The 25,755-nt window shown below is 42.7% G+C and overlaps 1 long non-coding RNA gene across 5 annotated transcripts; it reads right to left on the minus strand.

Moving 5' to 3' along the window:
- Nucleotides 1-845: 845 nt before the first annotated feature.
- On the minus strand, nt 846-25,516 carry LOC134616948 (uncharacterized). Of its 5 annotated transcripts, none has more exons than XR_010091487.2 (4): nt 25,471-25,516; nt 18,997-19,088; nt 10,118-11,041; nt 846-1,298 (listed from the first exon to the last, which is right to left on the minus strand). It is a non-coding gene; the product is annotated as an uncharacterized LOC134616948 (long non-coding RNA). The 5 variants fall into 5 exon arrangements; XR_010573325.1 differs by lacking the exon at nt 25,471-25,516 and adding an exon at nt 25,189-25,207; XR_010091486.2 differs by lacking the exon at nt 25,471-25,516 and adding an exon at nt 21,748-21,965.
- Between the last annotated feature and the right edge of the window lie 239 nt (nt 25,517-25,755).

Genomic DNA, 25,755 nt, shown 5'->3' on the forward strand with positions numbered 1-25,755 from the left:
AAATTTAAGTAAAAAATTGAATTATAATATACCATTAAGCTCCTTGTGTTTGATTTAAAAATACACCTGCTTTTCTGGTTAGTAATATTAAAACTATGCTGTAGACAGTATAGCGAGCGTTTTTGTTTTTTAAACATGTCAAAGATATTTAGCTAAAAACTTCGAAACCCCATCTTTTTTTTCCCTTTTTGTTTAAATGATTCAAAAAGCCAGTTTGTTTAAAATGCAAATATTTCAATATTCCTGACCTACTGTACTCTGAGTCTGAGCACAGTTTGGTGTAGGCCTGATTTTGATGAGCTAGAAGAAAAAAATTCTACATTCACTGTTTAAAAAAGGCACAAACAGACCAGTCTTTTATGGCAAATAGCATGTGTGGGCCTACACAAAAATAATTTTTAAAAAGTATAAACAAAAATATTTAATATTTCTGTTTATTCCTCTGCACTAAACCAGCAAATTGAGACAAATCAAATAAAAAAAATCAAATAAAAAAACCCCTCCACATTTGTCAAAAACTCAGAATAACTGTAGTGAAAATGTTATTGTGTGAGTTTTCTCTATTGCATATTTCTTTATGTAACAAGACACTGAAGGTAGTGTTGTTTTGTAAATAGCTATAAGTGCGCTAGACTTATGATAATGAATGAAATAAATGTGAGAAAATAAACTGAATGTTAAAAATTCAGTTTCACAATCATTTTTGTTCTTTATCAAAATATGTGACAGCTTCATGGCCAAATTAGACTTATTAGATATTTTAGGGAAATGTGCATTTAGAATGAAAACTAAGTAATAAAAAAAAAACAACTGGAAATAGGAGATTCAAATTAATGTTACTTTATTGACCACGCGTTTATACACACACACACATATATATACATTAGACAGAAACTCTTTATTGTAAAACTGGCACAAAAATAAAAGTGCAGTGTGATCGATCTGACTTTTTATTAAAAAAATTAGTTCAAATTCTTCTCTATACTCATGCCAAATGACCAGCGTCAAATACAGCAGTGGACAGCAAACAAAACACAAGGCTCTCAATAAACAATATATATTTAAAAGCTTTAAATACATTTCTTTATTCAACCACAGATGCTTGTTGGCAATAAAGTACATCTTAAGAGACAATGAAATAAATTTTTTGGGTGTTTTTAAAATATAAATGTTAACCCACATCATAACAAAATCTTTGTTTCTGAGGTTTTGTTGTACACCAGAAAAACAACAGAAGTGGATGAACAGGCCCGGTCTTTGAGCCAAACGCAAGCAGATTTTTCTCCTGCGCCGTCAATCTGCAAGAGGACAAAAAGACAGAGGAAATGAGAAATTAGAGATAAAAACTGGGTGTGGAATAAAAAGACAGAGTGAAATTGTCATATTTTTCTTCATAGGCAGGGCTGAAGCAGATTTGGACTACATTAACAAAAAAAAGGGGCGGGGTATGACGAGGTCCCTCCTCATGACTACTAATATCTGTCTGTGTTCGAGTCTGCACTCCTTCACCTTTGACCTCCAACGTCTGGAGCGTCAAAGGGCACAGAGTCAACAGGGAACTCTGCAATTATGCTAAACACACACACACACACACACACACTTGCGTCTGGTTTTTGCACCGTCATGTCTAAACATAAAAAAACCCCAACAAGCAGAGGAACGAGAATTAATCTGAACGTGTCCAAACTTTTAATCGTTACCATAAATTCAAATGGGAAACCCACCACCTTCACAAAGTTCAATTTTTCAACAAAAACCTTCTGCAAAACCAAAAATCGCTTAAGATTTGATAGATTTGAAATGCTAGTGTCTTGGTTCAGTACAGATTGATGGGGCAGCAGAAAAATCAAGGTGTGCGTGGGCTGTGAAGAGGAGGAGGAAGAGGCTAGTTATGACTGAAGCGATCAGAGCTAGACTGCAGTCCCTGGGTAGATTCAGGGCTTCAGACACTGGGCAATTGAGGGGGCCTTCCTGAGCCTGTAGGGCTCTCCAGGGCTCTTCTCCTGCCTACGCTGTCCCAACAACCAGATAATGTATGCAGAGGGGAGCCTACAGTCCTGTCTCCAATAACCACACACACACAGACACACACACACAGAAGAATATAACTGCATTCCTGCCAAAGACATCAGAGCTGGAGCGACCAGAGAAAGCTATCAGGCTGACTTTTATTTGATTAAAATGCAACTCTGATCTTTTTTATAATTAGCAATTGGTAAAAATTGTGGAATGAAGGATGGGGGCTTCTGATTTGGGAGTGAACTGCTGAGGTAAAGGCCAGATGCTTAATGCATTACTGCAATCCTTAAAATGATTCAGCAACTTAATGCTAGGATCCAAAAATATAAATATGAGGCATAGAAAGATGGACAGGCACAGGAAGTGATGGACTTTGTCTTTGTTTCTCCTACCTCTGTCCTTTGTACAGTCTTGTAATCCACAAAAACTACAAAGGGTTTAATGTATTTGTGAGAAAGTAACTCTAGATCTTAGAAAATAATATTACATTGCATATGTTCATGGTATATTGCTAAGTCACACTGACTCTATCAGAAAAACCAGTCCATTTAGGAAGTAATTGGGAATTGACCTCAAACCTTGAGAATAGGCTGTTGTTTAGGTCAATATGCGAGACACCTAACGATGTGCGATGAATGCGGCTGATTGCAGAGGGGAAGAGTTTTAACTCTCGTGTCTTATGTTTATCAAAGTTTATTTTAATCAGTCATAGAATTCAGACGACACCGCTGTGAAAACTTCAAAAGAAGAGCGTCTTCGAGTAGCAAGCGTGCAAACCTCATATCAGCAAAAGCATGTAACGCTGATTTATCGCGTTTGACAAAATGTTCAGCTCTGGCGTCACGAGAGCTTGCCTTTGAGAACATCTGAGGCTTAACCTGGTCAAAAACACTAAATGCCAGCTCTGACATTCAACTTCTCCAACCTCTCCTATGTGCAGGACACACTTTTCCCCAAATTCTTCCTGTTTTCCCAAGAACAAGGTCACCCTTTAAAGGATGTTCTCACGGAAAAGAGTTAAATCTTCTTCCACAGAGACAGAGTGAATGTGTGTGTGTGTTTGTGTGTGTGTGATAGAGTGGATAAAGTAAGAGAGGCATAAATAGAGAAAAAGCCTGAATTTGGATGAGGAGGGTGTATGTGTGGGTAGGTGTAAAGTGGACTCTCTCCCTCTAGTTCCCTGCTTTCTATATTCAACCCCACCTTCCCCGACACACACACACACACACACACACACACCCTAATGCTGACATTGTGTCCGTCCAACAAAGACGTCCCTGCAGCCCCCTCATTATAAATACATGTCATTGGATCACAGCTCGTCTGAATCCCCGAGTCTGCTGCGCTCTAAGTGGCCGTGACTGAGCCCTGAATGGGTGGCCGAGTGACAGCTAACCCAATAGAGCCAGCGGTGTGAGTGAGTGTGCGAGTAGCCTCAGCCTATGGGAATGAAAGCATCGCAGCAGGACGAGGTCAGAGGTCAGGGGCTGTCTGTTATGTGTGAGAACGCGAATATACACACATGAACTTTTCAGAGTGTCGGGCATGCTGCTTATAATTAAGAATTGGTGGCAAAAAAAGGGGGACATGAATCTGTGACGAGGACAGTGTTGAGATGAATTCATGAAAAGTGCGTTAACGGTTAGCTGCTGCATGCATGCAGGAGGTTTGCTTTAAATCTAGGGCAATAAGTTTCCTGCTGCCTCAACAACAAAGCTGCAGAAATCTCGTCCTGGTTCACTTAGAAGCGGGGAACAAGGTGTGTGTGTTTGCATGTTTGCTTGCGTGTGTGTGTGTTTGAAAAGGGCTCATCCTATCGCATTTTGCAGGGAAATGCAAAAGTGTCTCTATCCCTCTGGAACCACAAACCAGGACAAGTACAGTGTTGTACTCTCATTCCTCCTCCCTCTCTTCTATTTCTGAGTAAAAGCTTGCATTTCTCCCCAGGTATAACAAAGTTTCCCTCACTCTACTTTCACTTGCGTCTTGAACCACTAGAGATACGACCCTAAAGTCCACCAGAAATGAATATTTAAAGAGTAACTAATCACCAGCAGGTAAGCTGAATATGAACGCCAAGCCTTAATCATTGTTGCCTCGTTTCGCCGAGCCAATGAATGACGTGAGCCCAGAGGTTAGTGTTTCAAATTAAAATGTGTGCTTTCTCTCAGTTTTCTTTCTTTATGACACCTTTTTGAGTGTGAGTGTACATATGTGTGTATCACAGACAGTCTAATGCGCAGTTGGCTCATTAATGCAGCACCGCAACAATGAAATGAAGAAGCGATGGCAGCTGCTCATGCTAATCATGTCTGACATCCCACCACCATCCAGCACGTTTGCCTATCTATCTATCTATCTATCTATCTATCTATCTATACATACATATATATATATATATATATATATATATATACATATATATATATATACACATATATATATATATATATATATATATATGGATATACATGTCTCCTGGCTCTCACTAGGCGAGGACCCCGAATAGCTGCCTGCACACATTGCCAGATGGGGAAAAAAAGACGTGCAGTGCTAACTGTAGAGGGAAATCACTGCATTTCTGTGTTTCTAGATTTTTATTCATGCTTTTTTACAAACTGCATCACATTCGTCAGTGTGCTTGACCCAGCTGACAGTATAAAGCAGTGTGACAAGGTAAGCTACTCTTTTAGAATTAAATTTAGTCGGATACAGAGATATCGTTTTTTAAGGTAGATTTTTGTGGCCACTGTTAATATAGAGGAAAATAAGGGAAAAGAAACATGGGGAAAATATATGTCACATGGCTGAGGGTGTTTTAGCCTAAGCCTTAACCAGACGGAGACCACTGTTGTGGTCAGACCCCTCCACAGAACATGCAAGTATATGGAAGAATACTTTCCAACAGAATCCCAATACTGTCAATAAAAGTAATGAATGGATTTTAGCATAAAAATGAAAGAAGATAAAGGAATGATTAAAGCAGGCATTAATATGTAAAACTTTAAATATTCTTGCCCCTTTTTTTTAAGGTAGAAGCTTCATGCAAAATCAGAAATATGTATATAAGTATTAAAAAAAAAAGATAACACTAACTGATTCAAGTGAAAATGTGACAAATAAAACAGTTTGTATCCTGTACAGCATATGGCTCTTCACTGAATGTCCAGTTCTGTGAGAGGAGTAAAAAAAAATTGTGAAGCAGACAATAATGTGAGGGAGAACGAGAGTGAGAGACAAAGAGAGAGCGAGAGAGTCTAAAAGTGTCCATGCCAGGCTTCCTTTGGGCATGAGTGAGAAACTATGAGTGGTGTGTCAATGGATCAGAAAAGCACATGCAAACACACACACACACACACACACACACATACACACACACACACACACTCCCCACTGAGCCAGAGCCTCTGCCAGAGACAGGTCTATGGGTCTATTGAGGGGACTGGGAGGGAGCTGTCCCTTTCTGTAGAGCTAATGAAGCCTGGATCCCCAAACATAAAGGAATGGAGAGAGTTAGCATTGCGCTCCTACACCCATTCACTCACTTCCTTCCTTTACACATCTCCTGATGAGGTAATGCTGTCTCTCTTAAAGGGATACCATAAGTAACGCACCTTTAGTCGCACCACGAGCGCATCACACCAAAATATGTGCTCCTATGAGCTTGCACAGGACCAGGCTGAGAGAGTTTAGCACAATTAGTTCTTAATGAAGATGTACATTTTTATAAATTCATATCTACCTTCACCGGCCACTTTGTTAGGTGCACCTTGCTAGTAGAGGGTTGTCTTTTTCCTTCAGAACTGCCATCACTCTGGGTGGCATAGATTCAACAAGGTGCTGGAAATATTCCTGAGATATGTTGATCTATATTTACTTAATAGCATCAAACTATTAGATTGAGATCTGTTGACTGTGGAGGCCATCTGAGTGCAGTGAACTCATTATGTTCAAGAAACCAGATTTAGATGATTTAGTTTTGTGACATGGTGCGTTATCCTGCTGGAAACAGTCAGGTAGTCCATGATTTTTTTTAAAAAAATGATGCTCAGTTGGTATTAAGGGGTCTAAGGTGTGCCATGGAAATATTCCCTAGACTATCACATGATCCATGCTTGTGGTTTACACAAAATTCTGACTCTACCATCCGAATGTCATGGCAAAAATAGAGAGACTCATCAGACAAGATATGCAAGGTTGTAAAAAGTTATTAAGTTACTCTTGCCTTCCTATCAGCTCAAAGCAGTATGACATCTGGCATAAACAAGGCATTTTCACCCAGAGAACTGCAGCTCACTTGATATTTCTCTTTGTCACACCATTCTCTGTAAACCCTAGAGATGGCTGTGTGGGAAAATCCAGCAGATCAACAGTTTCTGAAATACTCAGACCAGGCTGTCTGGCACCAACAAACATCTCCCCCATTCTGATGTTCGGTTTAAACTTCTACAGCTTGTCTTGGCCACATCTAAATTCCTAAATGGAACATGAAATACTTTATAGAACCATCAATTCAAAAGACAGGTCAGATGATGTGAATCTAAATATTGCATTAAATCAACTGAATAAATATGTATTATAAGCAATAATTAAGGGTAGGATATAACATTTCTAAGATGTAAATATGTTGATTTAAGTGTCCTTAAAGCTGAAAATGTTGAAAGAAAAAAAGACTGTCATGTAGAAGTCCTTTACATTATTGCCAGCATATCCTTTTGGTGAAAACTGCCCAGATAACTGTCATTTTTTGGGTAATAACTAATGATAACATTGACTTACTCTTTACATTTTTGTGCTACAGAGTATCGTCAGCCTTCCCCATTTTGTTAACAGAATAGTAACAAAATGGTGTAAACCTGGCATGTGAATAAACGGTCTAAATCGGAGGACTCTGGATTTCCTTCATCATGGAAATGTGGAGTCTTGGTACAAAGCTGCAGTCAGTCAGCAAGAAACAAAGACAGGCACCACACTGGAGAGCCTGAGACCAACATGTCACTCAGAGAAGAAATGTCCCAGAGAGCAGAGATGTGGAGAGAAAAGGCTTCCAGACAACACAATCACACTTTCAGCAGGGGAGGTCTGACTTTAGGCGGCCTGTCTATCTGCCTGTCTGCTACTCTGCTGTGACTACAAGATGATGAAGGAGCGCTTGTCCAAGTCTATGCCCAGTCCTCTCTGAACAACCACACTGAGCTAATAATAGACGGCAGTGCTTATCAAACAGTCTCAAAACTTCATTTGCATCTTGCAAGACCCAGACAACAACCAGAGAGGCCCTACACACACACACACACACACACACACACACACACACACACACACACACACACACAGTCATGAACCAGACAACCCCTTCACTGGCCTTGACCCATGAACTCTAGGGTCCTCTTTCACCTGCTACGACAGCATTCATGCTCCCGAGGCTGTCTCGCCGGCAGCCGACTGTTCTGCATATCTGCTCGCTAGATTCCCACGCTCCAAGCTCAGACCTCCTGCACAGAGGACAATCACACTTTAAACACGGCTGTATTCATACAGGTAATTATGGAGATCAGTATTGTATCTGTGTCTGACTGTCTGACATTTGTGGGCCTCATGCACTGTCTTCACAGCTCAGTGCATACTATGGGGGGGGGGGGAAGCTTTCCTTTTCCCTTCTTCCCTCTCAAATTGATCAGTCTGACTGGCACACACACACAAAAACCCTTTTGTTCAGCACAGCACGGCGATCATGTATATTTCTAATAAACGGCTGTATTCTTTCACCATGAAACTCGGTCCGCTATCTTGCAAAGCGCTGCTCTCGTGTCGCCATTCCCCTTCCCACTATCCTCTGCATCCCTCTGTTTTGCTTGTTCCCTCTTCTCCAGCACATCAAGGGTAAACTCATGACTCGCCTCGCCTTTCTTTCCTCTTCCTGACTCTTTGCTGTTTGTCATTGGCTGAAAGCAGCTCCACATTGGCTGGACAGAAACGGTGATGCAACGAACACGAGGCTCCTGTGTAGTAGGGGTGTTTACGTGTTTTTTGTGAGAAACGGGCTCTGAGCGCGCGTCTGCTGCTCTCCCACAAATAATGTGACCGCCGAACACGGACGGGCGCAACACTCTCTTCTCTCGTGTGATCATGCGAGGGAGACCTTCAAAAGACTGTGACTGAATTTGCCTCGCCGCGCAGCATATGGGCACCCTCGCCGTTCTATGCAAATGGCCGAAATGCAGACAAATCTGCACAAATGCAGACAAACTAAACTCCCCCCACCACCACCCTCCAGTGTCTCATTAATGGTTTCTCCTAAAACCAGACGCCCCCCTCATCAAATAATAACCTCTCCACTTACACCCCCGCCCCAACTCCATCTTCCCCTCCTGTGCACACCCCCCCAATCCCATCCCACAGTCTAGACCCCGCAACCCTCTCCCAAACCAGACACCCCAAACTCTCCCCCACCCCAACCAACCCCAACCCACCCCCACGCCTCCTCCCTCTCCTCCCCTCAGCTCCCACGGCCAGCAGACAGACCCTATGATTTGCGTGACCGCCATTTTGCTGCCCACAGTAGACCTAACTGTACTGGCGCAGCAGCAGCTGCCTTGATGGGCAAATGCAAATGCGAGCGCCGCATTGTCGCTTGAATTAACGGCCCCACCACCACTACCCCCCAACACCGAAAAACAAGACCTGCTCGATCAGATGTGACTACACAATGACGCAGTGCCGTAACTGTAATACAGAAAACGTGACATGTTCATTTACACAAAGCGGCTGCGAGGAGCTGTGCTGAATGCTATTATGCATGGTTACGGGATCAAACGCGTTCTGTATTCCCCCCCCCCAATTTTATAAAAAGGTGCATTTCCAAAGTCTCAAATAGGTGCAGCTGAGTCGTCTCCCGTTTTTCATGCGATACTTCAAAGCTACAATCCGCCAGTCTTCAGGCGGCAATTTTTGTGCTGCGGCCTATTTATATTTTTCATCTGCAGCTCTTTTCTAGCAAAATCAGTCACCCCATGATTTGTTCAGTGCCATGGTAACCAGACACCCATGTGCATGAAAATGAGACTATTATGGTCTGTGTGTCTGGAGTTTGTTGGGCCTATGGATCCCTACTTAATTAGAGTCTGTGTGCATGTCTGAGCCTCTCTGTTTGCTTAATGCTTTCATCTGTGCATTATGTATGTCTGTGTGTAAAAAAAAAAAAAAAACTGCGAGTGTGCATGCGTGACAGAGCGCGATCTGATTAAACAAAGCCCCAGCTTAATCTTTTGTACAGTGTCACATTTGCATGCGAGGGAATCACATGCAAGCAAGCGCACCATATGGCACAGTATGTCTAGACAGTTGATCTAGCATGCACCGAACACCTATCAAACACATTTCTGGGTGCGAATACTCGCACCTTGAAAGAAACTCCCCCCCCCACCAAAACCCCAAAACAAACGGCATGGAGTATGCTTTAAAACATCACTTCGCTCCTGCTTGCTCGTCGCCAACGCGCGCCTTCGTAGGATCAATTACCAGCTCATGCCGACGACGTGATGTTCGGAGGTTATGCAAATGCAATTAGCCTTGATTTGCATTCAACGACAACAGCTAACCGACGCACAGATGGCAGACAACGGGGATGCACTCGCCATTTTTTGGCAGAGGGAAAGACTGGCGGCCATTTTGTCTGAAGCTGTGCCCATGTGGATGGAAACAACCACGCTGCATTACTGTGACGACGACAGCAGTTTGGGAGATGTGGGTGCACACTGCTGCTGCTGCTCGCAGCTCAAACACTCAAGGCCAAACATATACAGTCCATTTACAGACACACACACACACACACACACACACACACACACACACACGGCTCTGTGATGTAGATAAGAATTATACAGCGAGAGTAGAGATTGAAAGCACGAGTGGCATCTTATAATTAAAGAAACACCTCTTTTTTTTCCACAGCTGTAATCCTAAACCGGCCTCAAAGGATGCCGAGTTACCATCTCTCCCTGTCACAGGCTAATTTAGGCAATGTGTGATGTAATGACAGCGCATTCAGAGTAGTTCATAGAGTGGAAAATGTGAAGTGCTAAAGAGAGATACTTGCCATTTTACCATCTCCACTACAAGGTCTCTCTGCTCTATGATCTCCAGCCCTCTTTGCTGTTCAGTCAGTTTTTTTAAACAGTCTGAAATTGAATAATAGACATCATGGAGAAAAAAAAAGATCATACTCAAAGCTCATACTTCGTGTGCCAGTATTTCTTGTTTGAACAGACACGTGTCTACAGCTCACCATAGTAACAGCAAGCCAAGTGAGTGGTAGAGAAAATAAAGATCTGTCTCTTTGTCAAATGTAAAAACTAGTTGGGGGAATAAACAACGGGCGAGTCGAGGATGGAGAATGAGTCAAAAGTAGAGCTCCCGAACTGTGTGTTTTTTTTTTTTTTTTTTTTTTTTTTTTTTATCAGCCCGAGGCAGGAGGTTGGGGGGATACGTCAATCTTATGATGGAAAAAAAAGGGAAGAGAAAGGAGCATCCCTCTTGGCAGTCTTTCAACGTTCTGGGCATTGGGTATTATTTGGGGAGAAATCCCCTTCAGCAGAACCACACACACAGCCAGTGGAGATTGGGACTGAGGTCCAGTCCAAGGAGCCAGGGCTGCAGCTGAGAGAACCACACAGGACCTGTCTTTTGGAGGTCTGCAGGCCCGTAGGCCACACACTTAAAACACAGGAAACCCCACTCAGAGCTGTGAAGGTTTTCTGTTTCATATTGATTTCTCCTGCATGCCGGTAGCTCCAGAGGTGATCTGAGCCTTTGGGGACCTTCTCCATCCTTCCCGGCCCACTCACTAGCTCCCCGCCTGGGCTTCACTGGCTCTGCTGGACCCCTGGATGGAGGTACAAGCCACAGGAGGAGAGGAAGAAGACAAGAGCCCATGGCAATGATGATGAGCTGCGCCGGGTCTCTGAGTTCAGTCATCCAGCAGCCTTTATCCAGCCTTCCAACCACCCACCCTTGTTTCCATCTGAAAAAGGGAAAATAGAGAGTGTTTTTCAAAATCTCACCTTTGGCATTCAGCATCCCTCTGCTCAATGCAAATGCAAATGCAAACACTAACACTTTGATTAAAAATACGTGGGAAGAAAACGCCAACTTGCTCTTTTGTAACCCGCCCCAAGGCTCCCACTGCTGTACAGAAACAAATAAAAATTCTCAACATGCTGTATGAAAGACAGAAGCATCAATTTCTGTTCGTTTTTCTAAAATGTTATGCACAAATATGAATTTTTCACGTTAAAATCATTTACATTTAACCTTAACCGTGAGGAATTATTAACAACAGTACCAATATGCATGTAGAAATATTATAAAAGTATTCTGAAACCTGTTATCATGCTAATACGCTATAATCCTTTGTGCTTCTTTGTTCTTTTCTTTAAAAAATAAGAATTGAAGGAGCCTCCCCGAGTAACCTGCACACACTGGCCCTAGTTTCTATCAAACTTGGCTACAGAGAGACTCAGCTTGGTGTGTTCTCCTGGAAAACGATTAACACAGTTATAGCCAGTCATGGGATAGTTTGCTAGGGAATTTAAGTTTGCAGTAATGTGCGTGTTTTCATCATATAATGGAAGGAGCAACGGGAGTAGCCCAGCGAGCCGGAGGAAGATTCAGACACAATGCAGCCATTGAGAGAGTTCAGACATGGGTGTTAACTCGCCATTCCTTCACACACAATAGGGCCCCCCACTACAGCCAGCATAGGGCACAATGTTGGTTCAGGGCAGCCCTCCACCCAGTGACAAAGAAAAGAGCTGCATTATCAAGATGGGAGGAGAAGGAAGGGTGAGGGGGGTGCAGGAGGAGAGAGACAAACAGGAGATTGAGGGATATTTGTGTATGAGGAGGGAGGCAGAGAAGCAGAGAGGAGGCCCTGCGACCCATGGCTTTGGACTTGAGGAACAAAACAGCGAGACGTCACCAACATCAGCATCAGATGTTCCATCTATTTTCCGTCCCGCTCGCATGTTGTCAATTTTATTAGCGAGCACCGTGAAGAAGCTATTTGCACATAAGAAGCTATTCGCGCATTTACAGTGGAGCAAAATATGATGTGGGAAAAGTAAAGACTACTAACAGATGGTTTATTCCGAATCCCATGAAACGACTTTCAAAGCATGAATTAAAGACGCCACATTAGAAATATTTGTGCTAACTGATATTTTGCAGTGTGCAATTTACTAAGGATGCCTGGTTCTGTATTTCATTTGTAGGAGAATTAATGAGGACAAATAATAGCGTGATTCAGCCTCTGCTTCGGAGCGGTTAATATGTAGAACATATGTTCTTCTTGTTAGTTAATCCCTGTGAAGAAGAGCCTGGAAAGAAGCAGATCTGTCTTTGATCACACATATGTGGTTATGGGGTTTGTCTAGTATATTATTTAAATATAAATAATGCATTTTTTTTGGGTTCCTGTCAAAAATATGCTTGGGACATTTTCAAGAAATAGATGGAGCCATACTGAACAAACCACACATAGCCAGTACCAAGCCAGGATAGCAAGCTGTATTTTGGGGATTTGCAGATTATTATATTATATTATATTATATTATATTATATTATATTATATTATATTATATTATATTATATTATATTATATGCTTGGTGGATCCATATTAACGTACCACAAAACTAACACAACTCCTAAAAGTTCTTTAATGGTTTCCCTATTATGGGCTTCTCTTATTCATGTTTTTATTTTCTTTCCTTTTTTTAACATCTATTGGACAATAAAGTAGAGAATAAACAGGAAAGTAGGAGAGAGAGCAAGAGGGTTGACAAACAGGAAAGCATTCAGGGTGGAACCAAACCCAGACCTCTGCAGTCTTTTGGCATATGTGTTCAACCAAAGCCATAGAGGTGCCTCATTATTCAAGTTTTCAGTGGCATGCTCTGGTGATACATACTGACCCAGCAAACAGTTTGTGCATTCATTTTTTTAAAAAATAAAACACATTACTGAGTAAAATTTACACTTCACTTTACATTTAACATAAACTGCAACGCCCCTCGTCTGTTTTTGACTGGTGACCTTATTTCCACATTTCTTCCACCGTGTCCCTGTCAGACTCTTCATACAAATTTTACCAACTGGTAATAAAAGCAGCATCATTTTTGATGCAGGTGCATTTTAACTACATCCAACTTTCCCCCCCCCTTTTTTTTTTCATTGGATCTGAAGGACCAAATTATTTGCCTGCTTTCGTTTGTTCCAGTGAAACTCAGAGATGAATTTGATGTACAGTATGTGCATGAAATGAAGGACATGGGAATTTATCTGCACTTTAATGGCATCATATTTGCAGCAGAGAGCAGGAATCACATCATCTCCAACGACTTCAGCATTTTTGAAACATCTTTAGTGGTCATCCAAAGACTGTATAACAAGCATTTGCTCGTTCTGAGTTGCTTGTTATATACTCTGCATGGTTGTAAGGGAGCACTGTTTTGGGAGTGAAGCTGACAGCATTAACAATCCGTTGGTAATGTAGGTGTAAAAGCTTTTATTCTACCTTCCTTTTTCCAGACAGGTAAAAATCTCCTCTGGCAAAACAAAGGGGCGACTTCTGCTTAAAATGTATAAAGGAAGCTATCAGTTTGACAGTGTTTAAGGCCAGCAGGCTGTATAGGTGGTGACGAGATGGTGGGGCTGGGGGTGGAGGAGTAGTTGGAAAATGTTTATGGAGATCGTGTGTCTCTCTGGGAGCCTAATAGGATCCCATGGCTGGAGTGAGAGCTCATTGTGCCAGTGTAAAGGATTACACTGCTAAACTGGTAAAACAGGGGAAAAAGCCCAAACACTCTCTACCTCCTATGGAGAGGCAACGAACCATCCAACAATGAGAGGGGAGAGTATACTGGGAGCTGACTCATTTCATCAACAGAGAAAGCGACCCAAGGAAAGAGAAGTATCGGAGGAACTGTGACAGAGGGGGGGAAAAAGACCGGGCAGTTCATTTAGCTGTATGTACAGAAACAAAAATGACTGCAAATGGAGGGAGGGATGACAAAAAAAAAAAAACAGAAAGGAAGGGGCAGGAGGGCTGCTTGGATGACAGTTTCAGTATTCGAGGGTAAAATGGGCAAATGATGTCTGTCTTGCTTGTCTGTCTGCATCCTGAGTGACAGTTTACAATCTCTGAGGCAGCAGGCAGGCCCAGCAGGTCGGCTCTTTGGCTCCATACAATCCCTCATTTCCTAACCTATTTTTTCCTCTCTCTGCCGTCTACCCTCCACCTTCAGCTCTCGTCTGTTTCCAGCCATTTCTAATCTCCCCCACTCTGCCACCACAGCCACTACCTTCACTCTGCATATATATATGTGTGTATATATATGTGTATATATATATTTTTTTTATTTCCACAATTTTTTAGTTGATCGCCAGTTAATTTAATCATTACGTTGACTGAGCCTTCTGTCCTTGTTTCTTTCTGACTTCACCACAAAAAGACTAATACTCTGCAACAATAATGCCCTCTCCTCTTTATGGAACTAGCTTGCAGGCTTTTTCTTGCCCTTTGACGCAAACGATGACCTGAATCAGTCCCTCTCTGCACCTGCCTCACATTCATCCAGTAACTGTTTACAGCCGACTTTCTTGGAGCTACGATCATGCTGAACTGGTAGATTAATTTTCAGCAAACATTTGCTTGCTTTTGGATTCTCTGCTCGCTTTAGTGTCTTATATAAATATATATTTGTTAAAAATCCCCAAAGGGTTTTTTTTTCATCGCAAAATTTGAAAGCACAGGAAATCCTCCGAACGTCTGATGAGCATGATGACCCCGCATATTTCCTGCAGTTTTCATGTACAGCACGCACATACAACAATATTCTCATCTCATTTGCTGTTCAAATGGAAACCACGCCGGGCACAAATGCATCATTTGCATCCTGCAACCTGCCAGGCTGACAGACTCCTCTCTCTCTCGCCCTCTCTCTCCTCCTTTGCTGTCTTCATCTCTTCCCTTCCTTCAAAGGCTGCTGAGGATGTATTCAAACAGCAGGATACACACTCAGCTAACAAACCTCATTAAGGGCCCATACACACTTTCTCAAAGCTTACACTAGCTGTCACACATCCTCTCTCAATGCACACACTGGTGGCCACACTGACCACGACAAAGCATCTTTACAGAGCTAATTAGAAGGGTCCCCCTCTCTATTTGAAACTCATCTGAATAGGAGGGAACATGATAATGAGGAGGGGAGGACGAGATAGAGGAGGGAGGGACAGTTGGGATGAAAAAGGAAAAAAGGGGCGAAGGAGAGAGAGGGACAGAGGATGCCTGGTAATTTATTTGCGGAGATGGTGGGCATGTTTTTTCGTGGCGTGGAATTAAAGTGAGGAGCCCGTGCAAGCAGGGGGAACCGAATTAGTGTGACACTGCTCAGAAGCAGCGACGGAGACGAACGGGGAGGGAAGTGAGTGCTGCACCATTTTGATTGGTGTGCCAGTATCTGGAGAGAGAGATAGAAGGAAGCCATGGGTGGGACCCTAGCTTCATTGGGAAGGCAGTAAAAAGAGCAGCCGCTGCCACGGACGGCATTTCAGAGCGCTTTACATGAACTCATGATCAAACTAACTGGAACACATGTAACACAAAATGTGGGGTAAAGAGGCACCAGATGATCACCTGAATTAAAGGGAATTATTTTCATTCCTTTTTCTGATTATAATTATTTATCTGTTATTCATCAGATAACATTTTGTATTTACTGAAGGACAAAATGTCGCATTGAGGTTAAGCTCTAAAATGATCCTCAAAAGCTGCTTCATCTCTCTGTAAACTTTTCCCCATTTGTGCTTTTTTTCCCTTTTGTTTCTCTGAAGCATCTCTCTCTTTCTGCGTGTGTGTGTGCAGACAATGCCAAGTTGACAGTTAAGGTCTCAGATCAAGTTTGTCTCTGGAGCCCGTGTGAGTGGACATATCAGAAGCTGCTCTATCAGAGCTTTCCATCATAGTAAATTAAAAAAAAAATTAGCTTTTTAAAAATATTAGAATTAAACTACTCGAAAACAAACAACGATCAAACAAGATCACAATGTGAGTATGAGGGGAAAGAAATCCAGGCTCCTTTCAATGCTCAGCAGAATTTTAAGTTCAAGTTGAAGTTATGACCTAATTGTTCTCTCATCAAGGCCCAGTGGCCCCTTGATGGGAGTGCAAAGCATTCTGGGAGAATAGCAGGTGTCCCCGTGTCGCAGAGCTTCCCAGACAGCTTGTTAATTTGCACAACTTTTACAAATTAACAAGCTCTCTGCTGTATGTGTGTGTGCATGCGTGTGCATGTATGTGTGTATATATTAGCGATGGGACTTGACCCTAGCGAGCTGCGGCAGTGTTTCGCGTCTTGCTGGGCGTGGGAAAAAGACGGGACCCCTTTTCACAGCTGCCTGGCCGAGGCCTGGGCTGCTGGGGGCCCCCTGTACCCCCCTTCACACACACACACACACATACACACCCTGGTTCCCCCTTGTTCAAGATCCCCCCCTCCCAACACACACACACACCAACCCTTCTCCTCCTTCTATCCCATTCAGGCTCCAGCCTACTGGCTTTCAAAAGCAGGACCCCCTTCCCAGCCCTTCATAAATACATCTCATTATTCAAGCCCTAGTTTGCATAGGGATTCCAAAGAGATCTCCACTCTGCTCGCGAGGCCTGAAGCCTCTCAGCCTTTTGGACTGCACAAGTGCAAATTTCGACTTAGTAATCTCCCTGTGTTAATATTTGTTTTAAAACGATGTGCGCACACTTTCAAAATTCTTTCACCAATATTGAAATGCATATTTTTCCCTTTCTTTCTTTTTTTCTTTTCTTTTTTGTTTTTGTTTTTGCATCTGACGTAAAATTTCTAATTTGTCTTGGAAATTATGGAAAAATCTGTAGAAACTAAAGCCGGTGAAAAGAGAGTTTAGCATGACTATTAGCAAGTGCTTGTCTGTGTTCCATCTGCCACGGGCTATTGTACAGTACTACACACACACACACACACACACACACACACACATGTCTGGTTTGCTATCCTCGTGGGGACATCCCATTGACACAATGCTTTCCCTAGCCCCTTACCCTAACCCTAACCATTAAAAATGAATGCCTAACCCTAACCCTTACCCTAAACCTAACCATAACCTAATTGTAGCCCTGACAGTAAAACCGCATTTTGAGTGTGAAAATTGCTTTCAACCCCGAGGGGACCTGGATTTTGGTCCCCACGGTGCAGAAAGTCCCCACCAGGATAGTAAAAGTCAGATTTTGGTCCCCACCAGGATAGTACGAACCCGTACACACACACACACACACACACACACACACACACACACACACACACACACACTTCAGACCCTGTACAATACCACCCCCATTCACCATTCACTGCAATGCATTACTGCAGAGATTTATCTCCTATCAGCCTGTATAATACTGAGGTTATAATTTACATCCACTTTAGAAAACAGCAGCACAGGCCGCTCCTTGCATATGCTAATGTAAAGCTTGGGAAAATCTGGGCGATTCAAAGAACTCCATCCTAAATTTGAATAACTGAGCTTTCCATTGAGCTTCAAGGTTGTGGAACCACGAAGATTTGACCTTGCTAACAATATGTACTTACCGTTTAATTCCTTATTCTCGACTATTTAAGGGGGAATTGGAGGGAACGCTCTGACGGCCTTAAAGCCAGGAATGTTTCTGTTTCCATCTCGCTCCAATAACTGCAATTATATCAAGAAGGCTGAGTTTTCATTTTTATTTTTTTTTTGGTTATGTTTCTCAGCAGCCTTAAAATGATCTATTTTTTCAATAATCTTTAACCTTATGAGTCACTCTACAGTTTTCACTTAATGCTGCTGCTAAAACCGAATTATGCATATGCTATAGCTTTATGCTGATCGATGCTTTGCTCCCAGCAATCAGAGATTTTTGGATGAAGGGGAGGGTGGCTCATCAAGGCATTAGGGGCAAAAAGGACAGAGCCACCCAAACACTCTTTCCACATGAGCAGGTCCAAACCTTGGGTGAGCCCTACGCCTCCGCTCTCCTAACGGGATAAAGAACCGCAGCAAAGATTACACGGCAACCTCCCCTGCACCTACCACACACTCCACCTGACAAATAGGATCATAGTGTTTAAAGGGATAAAACGCTGAATGTATGAGAATGAAAAGAGAGTTGTGAGTGCGTGCATGCGTGTGTGTGTAAGTGTGAGAATGATGGAGGGGAAAGGGGGGGAGGAGGGGGTGATATACGACGTAAAAAATGTTAATACTTCAAAGGAAGAAAAGAAATGATGGAATTCAACATGGAGGTCCTACTTCACTCGCTCAGATCGGGCCATTTGCACTCTCTCATAGCTGCAGGCCACAGTCTATGGCTGTTACAACCTGTATGCATATTTCTGCATATATGTGAAAGGTATAAAACTGACATTTACACAAAATAAAAATGGCAGTAAATGTGTCTCCTAATGCCCCTTTTGCTTTGAAAGGGTTTATGAGAATTACAGCAGAGCAACACACTTAAAAAATCACATTTGATACTAAATAATAAAAATAATATATATATATTTTTTAAGTATTTCAAAATTCAGGCTTAGTCTGTGTCTCTTTCTGGCTTTTTCACACCCACACACAGCCCACTATGGTCACACAGCTCAACAAAATATGGACAACAATCAACCACCAGCAAAGCTCCATCGCTGGCTGATGAATCTAGATGCAAAACTTTCTGAAAGCCTCCAGCATCTTCTGGTTTGACCTCTTGGATTCACTCTTAAAGCTACCCAAGCTGCATAAGACAAAAAGATGCACGCTTGCTTCTGCGCTTGGCAACACCGTCGTGGGTTGTTACCAATATGGAAGCAAACAACGTCGGCGTTCATCATGCACGTCTTCTTATTTTGTGTATTCACCTGCAGGCTGATTGCTGCTCCTCATCTTGTCTGGTGGCAGCTTGACTTCGTTGTGAGGTGATAAATAAGGGGCTGAAATTCCCGGCATTTTTCTTAAAAGATAAAAGAAAGGAAAATCAGTTAGCAGTGATTTAGAGGCAGTGGATGAAAACACGAGGCAGGAGAAGAAAGGAATGCATTGTGTTTGTTAACCATACAGCTAAGAGCAGTCTCTAAAACTTGTTTACTTCCTTGTATTTTTCCTCTGTGCACTTTACATTATTTTGCCTCGTTGCGAGGTTAAATCTATTTTGTGCTGCGCATACTGTAAATTATAAATGTAAGATGTCATGGACAAGCTACACAAAGTATTTCTAGTGAAGGAACTATACCACAAAGCAAGGCTATGCATGATGTTTTATCAGCACTGCATCACAGTTGCTAAGCTACTGAAATGCAGAATGAGACATAAAAAATAGCACATAAAATAACAGGAGAGTAGGTTAGAATTTTTTAAAGAACATCACAGAAAGACTCATATGACATATTAATCCCTTTTTTGGGCATAAATGGAGAACATGGAGGTCAAATCGTGTATACCTCCTCAACCAGGCAAATGTCAACAACTCAGATGCACAAACATGGACACACACACACACACACACATACCATTTGAGCAGTCTTGTCTAACGGCGCACATCAAATATTGTCAGTCATGGTCTAAATAGAGCATGCAGGGACTTCAGGGATATTCAGTCATCTCTGAGGCTCGCTGATTCTGCTCTAAGAATAGATCAAACTCTGAGCCGATGTCCTATTTAGTTCTTATCTAACAGGCGAACACAAAAATAATCCACCCTGCAAAACACAGATTCAAACATATCTGCCTCGTCTAACTTGGATTTGAGTCGAAAGCCTGTTCAAAATACACTGAAGAGGGCCGGGTACAGCCCAGTCTCTTTTACTCTGAATGACTGATGCGGCGGGATGTTGATGTGTTGCACCTGCAGGTTCTGGTTGGGTAGCAAAGAACCAAACAACCCACAGTTATGTGATGGAAAAACACCGATAGCAGGTAGCACACAGCAGTTCAGTCCTGCACTTTCTCCCAAGTACTCCACTAGCTGGGCTTCATCTTGCACACCGAGTGGTGTGCATGTACATCCAATTATACATCACACTCCTAATGTCAAGTTAATTACAGCCAGGGGACATCACTTAGGCTACACTGCTCATACAGGAAATACACTTGGAGTATTAGAGGAGTCAGAGAGTCTGCAGGATGCAGCTCTGCAGGATAAATTCACACTGTGTAATTATGCCTTGAAATGCAGGCTACAGCAACTTCTGGGCCTACAACACATCGCAATAACTAACATGTGAGATCTCAGAAAGCGATCTGATGCTGCTGGTGCTGCCAACACCGTCACGTGACCTCTGGATTGGCCAATCATGTGAAGCCTTTAACTATTTCTGTCTCACCCCTCAAGATATTACTGTTTTAACACCCACACAGTTGTGACAACTACACACTAGCATGCGGTGTGGATTTGGAGAACGATTTCTCCACATGCGTGTCTCCCTCGTGCCCCAAAGTTGAACGAAACGCTGATTTATTGATGCCCAACAGGCCCCTGCATCACCGCGATACCCACGCCACGAGCCCCCCCTAAAAAAATACAGAAGCAACATTCACGCCCTCGCAAGCTCCAGAGAGCCAGCAGCTCTGCACAAGAGGTGGACTGCCACAGCTACAATCACGCAGGTGCTGTTTTCCACCCGCCCCTTCCACCACTCCTCCTCAGCGGCGGCAGCCGCGGCGGTCAGCCTCCCTCAGCATCCGTCCCTCCCGCTTCCTCCTGCTGTTGCCCGCCCCGGCATCGTTTCCTCCTCCTCCTCCTCCTCCATGCCGAGCGAGAGGACCCCGCGGCTCCGAAGTGCTCGGCGTCAGTTCGTACTTTCGGTTCTCTAGCTTTATGAAATTAAAACTCATACAGCTAGATAACCAAAGACACAAACTAACCCGTCGTCTCTTAAAGGGGCCGCCTCTCCGACACACGGAGAAAACAGAGGGCAGAAAGAGAGAGAGGGGGGCAGAGAGAGAGAGAGAGAGAGAGAGAGAGAGAGAGAGAGAGAGAGAGAGAGAGAGAGAGCGAGCCTGCTTGTGGTCTCATTGGACTGAGAGATCCTCACACACACTCACACTCTGAGTGAGAGAGAGAGAAAGGAAGATGCTCAACATATCAGAAATATTCATGAATTTATTTATTAGGATTTAGAGGAGAAACACGGTTAAAACACGACTTTAACACAAACGCTCACTTCTACACACACACGGTGACTGACAGCTTAGCAGGCTGTAGGCCTGATAGATCTTTAACCTTAACTATGCCCACAGTCAAGTATCACCACAAGTTGGTTAGATGCTCAACCAGCGTTTTGTTTCGCACAGCATCTTAAGTCCATGCAGCAGTGATATGCACACAGCTTATTTCTTCATCCACTCCCATTTACCAAGCAATGTATTTTTTAAGGAGTTTGAGCACCTTTGTTGTGCACACTGTCACACGCATGGGCCCTTTAAGGTAAACCTTAACAAACGGTTTTCTATTGTAGTGTCACAGCTTCAGTTTATATTTCTGCAAACACGCTCACAGTGTCAGAATCAGTGCGATGGATGAAGGCACACAGAAGCAAGTTAAAAACGCAAACACACACGGCACCTCAAGTTATAATCAGTTACACCAGTCACAAAGCCAGCATCCTACTTACTTGCACATCAGGCTAGCTCCACTCCACCAGTCCATATCCTCCAAATATTTCAAATTCCACCCTGGGGTTTTAATTCACCTGTGCGTCTAGGTTTAATCGCATCCGAGAGGAAATAGCGCAAAAGCTCAGAGACTCGAGACTACAGAGTGTCCACCCTCCTTCTCTCCCTGTCTCTTTGTGGATTTTGCAAAGGACCGACACGATGTCCTCTCCCTCACACGTGCAGGCTGCGACTGACAAGTGCGGAGAGCCCACGGTGTGCAGAGGGGATAAACTCCGCCTCAGAGAGAAAGAGCGAGAGAGGGAGAGAGAGAGAGGGAGAGAGGGCGCGAATCCGAAATTATTAAAGCCAAATTAGAAATGAATGCAGGTGCGTGTCAATCAGGAGCTGATTCCTCCAATTATACTCATTATCCATGGGCGTAAAATAGAGAGACGAACGCATCAATTATTTCTAAGAGCAAGATGCAGATGGAGCTGCATGGGTCAAACCTGACCTTTCACAGGCTGTATTTTTGAGAACTCAATTATAGATGTTTAAAACTTCCCTGTATTCATAATTTAATGTGTGGAGAAAAAATAAGGAGAGGACTGCTTTCCCCCCTTTTCTTTTGAGCTTTATAATTCGGTTCGGGGAGCGTAATGGGAGCACAAACTTCCTAAATTCATTTACTCCTTACGACTATTCTGGAAGGTTTAAAGCTTGATTTGAGCTGTTCATTCATATAATCAGTCAGGAACAAAAGATAACTCGCAAAAACACAACTGCGGTGATTTGGTGTCAGGGAAAGGCAGTCAGTGAGATGCAAGGTGTTAATCCAAATGCTAGTTGTGTGTCCAGTTAGGCTTCCTCTGCTGTGCGCATTAAATAGCACACCACACGTGATTATACATTTTATTGTATGGCAGCAGTTGGGAAATAAACCCAATTAGTCGTCTTACATGCTCATTACTGTATCATGTGACCTGATGGTGAGCGCAAACATTTTTATTACGTTATTATGACACAGTTCGGTCAGTGCGCACACCAACAGTAACATGTTAGAGGATTTAAACGAGACTCCACAGAGTTAAGAAAATGTTACAATACAATCTCTTGTTTTATTTCAAGACTATAGAAGCTCGCTGTTGAGGCACCGAGCAGAGGAATTCTGGGGTTTTTTGTACTGGCTGCAGAAAGAAAAAGGGTTCACGCCGAGCTAAATCCTGATAGTATTCAGGCTTATCGAGTGCGATATATTATGATGTGAGTGATACCCGGGCTGTGGAGATGAGATAGCGAGAACGATAAGAATCACGCCCTTTGAAAGAAGAAGCCAATGGCAGAGACAAGACCCGGATAGCAACTTGTAATATAACCCAAAGTTTGAAAGGATATTTAAAAAGCTGCTGGAATCAGTGTGTGTGTGTATGTGTGTGTGTGTGTGTGTGTGTGTGTGTGTGTGTGTGTGTGTGAGAGAGAGAGAGAGAGAGAGAGATGCATTGCTTGTGTTGTGGGGACCCTAATCATAAAGACTTGTCGTTCTTATAGGGACAAAAATCAAGTCCCCATGACGCAAATAAGGTGAACCCGTGTTTTAAGGTTAAAGTGAAGGTCAGGGTTACGCATGTAGTAGGTGAGGCTAGTTAAAAATTTAATGCAAGTCATTGTAATGTCCTCTGAAGACATGGATATAGGGATGCACGTGTGTGTGTGTGTGTGTGTGTGTATGTGTATGTGTGTAAACCAATAAAAGAGCAGGGAGCTACAGTCCAGGTTTTCAAACGAAGCTTGCATCAGATAGCAGTTACACAGGCCTATCTGATTATTGCGCATGGGCAATCTGTTAGTATCATGGAGGTGCAGCTCTGCTGTCAGGCTGCAGCACAGGTCGGACTTTACTGTATGAATCCTATTCTACTCTGCATCATTTATAAATAGATCTAATCGTGGCCTCCGTTATAATGCATCCGAGCTTGTGCAGCACATAGTGCATTGGCGCGGTTAAAAACAAAAATCAAAACACGAGAAAGCCTGCATACAAAGCACATTTACAAATATTCTTTCAACATTAGCATGAGCTAGGTTTTCATTTTCATTGCACGGTCATCATTGCACCTGAGCATGCGTGACCAAGTCCTGGAGGACACGTGCTTCCCAACATCGCTTGCACCTGCTTGTAAAATGTGTAACCTCCACTTCTGGCACCCATAAAGAAAAATATGAGATAACGTGTGTGTGTTGGAAAGCATCACACTCGATCACACAATCACCAATGTGAAAAACTGTTAAAAATATAAGAAAAATATCAGAATATGTAGGTCTTGATATCACCTGTTTGTTTTCCACGGTTAAAGAAATAATAATAATAATAGTATTAAAACCTTTTTATGGTGACGGATCTACTTAAAACAGCTGCCAAATAATTTAAAATGTTTTTGGTTAAAAAGAAACATTTTTTTTTTACATTCTAGTTTTAATGTTCACAAACATCACCCACGGTCACAATTCCTGCTCTGAACATTTGAACAATATGTTGAAAGGTGTGTGTGTGTGTGTTAGTGTGTGCCTGGAAAGATTTTCCCACAAACAAGTGACAGGGAAAATTTGCCCCCACTCCCACCGCCCCCCATCTCCCATCTCAAAAAAGAAAAAAAAAGAAAGAAAGAAAAAAAAAGAGAGAGAAAGAAGTCAACATCAAGTTCAACAACGTGCCGGAGAGAAATTTACATGACAATCAGGTCTGGGATCCTCCAAGTCTCCCCCTCTCCCTCCAACCCCGCACAACAGAGTCTGGCGTCAGCCCCGCTACACTTTCCCAGGCTCACAACAATATCTCCCTGCTGAACTCTGCACTGCAGCGCTGCCTGGGGCCTCCACCTCCTCCCCAACCTCCTCCTCCCTCCCTACTACCACATGAATACTTCTTACATGAGCACATGGCAGCGGAGACCCTCATTAAATATTCCGGAGTTTGCGTTAACTTTGAAGCGAGCGAGCTGAGGTTCACCCCTGCACGATGGGAGCAAAATGTCCAATCTTTAAAGATTAATTTACAGTAAATATTAGGTGATCGGGAGGCCTTATTGTGCATTATTATTATTTTTGCACTATATAAGTCAGTTGATGCTAATATAAAATCTCAATCACAGTTCTCTTATAAATTTAGATAATTAAGCAAAAAAAAAATTTAGGCGGATAAAAAAAAATAGAATAATATGTAACTCGGTGCTTTTGAAATAAAAAAAAAGTATCTGGTAACACACACACACACACACACACACACACACACACACACACACACACACACACACACACACACACACACAGATATGTATTTTTCTTGTGGAAGTGAAAGCAACACACTGAAGAGGAGAATTAAAGACATTTCCAGTGAAACACAAAATAACGTCCACCACGCTGCACCTGCATCACTGTCAAAAATATAAAAGGCTACTTACAAATCACTTGAACGCAATCCAACACTTACATCCACATAGATCGTCTGCATTTAAAAAAGAAAAGAAAAAACCTTTTCGGGAGCAATAATTCGCCGCAGAAATGCACTCATTCAAATAATCTGGGCTCCACATTTACATACATACATATATAAATATATCGCCCACTTTCTGCCAGCACCATAACTACAAACTGCTCTCCTCCTGCAAATCTTATGTCTTTTAGCTGCTACATTAACGGATGACTTCCTGACATGTTATGCAGAAAAAAAAATCCTCTCTTACCGGATAAAGCGGGTCAGACAGGAGTGTAAGAGCTGCGGCTGCAGACAGCGAGAGAGGCGAAAGGAGGGAGGGTGATAATGAGGAAGAGGAGGAGGAGGGAATACAGCCGGCTCAGAGCCTATCAAATTTGTCAAACAGAGGCCTATAATATATATCTAAATATTAATTTATTATTGGTGGGGGGGAATAAACGAGAAAATAAAAGCGCTCCAAATCAGGTTACTGATTGATTGATCTTGAAATAGAAATCAGGATCACATCCAGAAAATAACTACAATTAAAAGT

Source organism: Pelmatolapia mariae, linkage group LG18 (genome assembly GCF_036321145.2).
Source record: "Pelmatolapia mariae isolate MD_Pm_ZW linkage group LG18, Pm_UMD_F_2, whole genome shotgun sequence".
NCBI lineage: Eukaryota > Metazoa > Chordata > Actinopteri > Cichliformes > Cichlidae > Pelmatolapia > Pelmatolapia mariae.